Source organism: Paramormyrops kingsleyae, unplaced genomic scaffold (assembly GCF_048594095.1).
Source record: "Paramormyrops kingsleyae isolate MSU_618 unplaced genomic scaffold, PKINGS_0.4 ups29, whole genome shotgun sequence".
Lineage (NCBI taxonomy): Eukaryota > Metazoa > Chordata > Actinopteri > Osteoglossiformes > Mormyridae > Paramormyrops > Paramormyrops kingsleyae.
This window is the reverse complement of record NW_027325967.1, coordinates 1,186,677-1,189,531: the sequence shown is the minus strand read 5'-3', so window position 1 is coordinate 1,189,531 and position 2,855 is coordinate 1,186,677. Positions and strand designations below refer to the sequence as shown.

General features: G+C 43.3%; 1 long non-coding RNA gene across 1 annotated transcript; it reads left to right on the top strand.

The window, feature by feature from the left end:
• The first annotated feature begins 825 nt into the window (after positions 1 to 825).
• Positions 826 to 2,168, top strand: LOC140584015 (uncharacterized). The gene is made up of 2 exons (XR_011986065.1): positions 826 to 1,237; positions 1,582 to 2,168. It is a non-coding gene; the product is annotated as an uncharacterized lncRNA (long non-coding RNA).
• Positions 2,169 to 2,855: the final 687 nt, after the last annotated feature.

Sequence of the window (2,855 nt, the reverse complement as noted above, 5' to 3'; positions counted from 1 at the left end):
AATGAGCAGGCAGCAGGGAGATGGCAGGATGAGGACAGTGAGCAGGCAGCAGAGAGATGGCAGGATCAGGACAATGAGCAGGCAGCAGGGAGATGGCAGGATCAGGACAATGAGCAGGCAGCAGGGAGATGGCAGGATCAGGACAATGAGCAGGCAGCAGGGAGATGGCAGGATGAGGACAGTGAGCAGGCAGCAGGGAGATGGCAGGATGAGGACAGTGAGCAGGCAGCAGAGAGATGGCAGGATCAGGACAGTGAGCAGGCAGCAGGGAGATGGCAGGATGAGGACAGTGAGCAGGCAGCAGGGAGATGGCAGGATCAGGACAATGAGCAGGCAGCAGGGAGATGGCAGGATGAGGACAGTGAGCAGGCAGCAGGGAGATGGCAGGATGAGGACAGTGTGCAGGCAGCAGGGAGATGGCAGGATGAGGACAGTGAGCAGGCAGCAGGGAGATGGCAGGATCAGGACAGTGAGCAGGCAGCAGGGAGATGGCAGGATGAGGACAGTGTGCAGGCAGCAGGGAGATGGCAGGATGAGGACAGTGTGCAGGCAGCAGGGAGATGGCAGGATGAGGACAGTGTGCAGGCAGCAGGGAGATGGCAGGATCAGGACAGTGTGCAGGCAGCAGGGAGATGGCAGGATGAGGACAGCGCACAGGACCAAGTGGTGAGTTAGAAATTAGGCTGTACTTTACTACCATTATCTACTGTATCATCAATGCAGATATTAGCCTAATAGACAAATATTCATTTCTGAAGGCTGTTGGACCTGCGGGGACTGAGAGGGCAGGAATTACACCAGACTGCTGGACCAGACCAGGCTGTTTGTATATGTATAGGCTTTTTACTTTTATTAGTATACTACTTCTAGGATAATTCCTGAGAGTTAGCAAAACCAAATTCTTTTGGATAGGGATAAGGATAATGAGATCTTCTGTATTGATTCTCATTTTGTCGCATGTCCAGACTAGAGGTCGACCGATATATCGGCCGGCCGATATATCGGGCCGATATTTAGCATTTTTTAATGTATCCGCATCGGCCGATATCCGAGTGCACTACGCCGATTTTCAGACAGGCACGTCTGCGGGCAGCCCAGTGTTATTGTTGCCATAGATATATATATAGAATGACTAGATGTATTATGACGAGGTCTAGAGCGTCCGCACAGGTCGGCCATCTTACCACAGGCTGGCTTTCTGGCGGGATCATTCGAACGTCAGGTAAACAGAGGTAAGGTAAGTGACCTGCACAAACGTTAATACTCTTATCTCGCTGAAATCTTGATGGATTTACAAACTGTGTGTTTTCTTACAAACATTATTAACGTGGTTATAGTTCTGGATGCTTGAACATGTTGAAATCGCAACTTTTCTCCTCGAAAAAAAAACTGACTTAATCGTGCAGTTTAGTTGTGTATCACGCCTAGCTAGGCTACTAGCGATCCAGTAATTTGGGGCGAGGCAGAATTACGCTTTCTTTTCAATATAATACACACATTATAAACATGATTTAACTGAATTTACACATGATTTACTGTCTGGTTGGTTTGTTAAAACGTCTTGCATTATAATTTCTACAGGAAATTGCTGACAAGATGCCAGACTTTTGTGCCGCCTATGTCTGCTGTAACCGCCGTTGTCTCGAAACGAGAACCCGAGGGATCACCTTTCACCTGTAGGATGTTACAATATTATGAATTATTTTTAGGATAATCGTTAGCTACTTAGTGGAAGTATGTACATATTACATAATAGTATTGCTAGATTGTTGTTGACACAAGGTTTAGAATATTTTGTTTAACGTACACCCATTTTAAAATCACATTCCCTCTCTCTGTCTCTCTCTCTCACTTTCTCACAAACACACATACAGACACAGGGAGAGAATGTTAACTTTTATCTATTATTTTGTCCGAATGCACCAGAATGCTCCGTTTGTATGTGAAAATGACACATTCACCAGCCGCCACTGATCATGAGTTATAGTAATGCTAACCCACTCTTATCAGGCCCAGCTGGATGAGGACCAGAACCAGCACCACTGGGACACCTTTGTTACTTCGCTAAATTTTTAATGAAAATGTAAAAAAAAAAAAAAATCCATCAAATGTCTCTAACACCTCTGTCTAAACATTGATTTTAATAAATCTTCAAAAATCTTTGAAAAGTGCCTTTATAATGTCTAAACAAACTGTTTACTACCATTTTATGTGTAAAAATATTTTTATTAACGATTTGGAAATATGGACTTTAGTTCTTTGTGCTGTGTTATAGTCATCACTGTACAGGGTGGGGATTTTAACATGCAGCGTTTCTTGATGTATATTTGTTAAGGGAAATCTTGTAGGCTTAGTCTACCTATTCTAGAACATTATTCTATTTTTTAGAACATAAGATAATTATTCAAAAGTATTCAGTGTCATAACTACATATTTGACGTTTATAAAATCAAACCGTTTGAAAATCGGTTAAAAATTGAGCACGTTATGGCTATTTAAAAATTACATGTTTTACTATCAACATATTTTGGGTGAGCGAGCAGCCTGTGGTAAGATGGCCGCCATATGCGGACGTGCGACTCCGTTGGCCAGCAACGCAGACGAGACATCTAGTCATTCTATAGATATCTATGATTGTTGCTGTGGAACACGTGACCCATGCTGCCTTGTGCAGGACCACAGCCAGAAGTTTTGGAAGAGTCCTGGGATAAAAGGCTTAAATTCTGATCTTTCAATGACCTGTTTATTTAAGTAGTTTGCTATGAAATGTTGCTTTAAAAGAAAACGCGAATTACGCTATTGGGAACTGGGGTAATGATAATGAGCCTTCAACCAACTGTAGCTTACAGGTAACA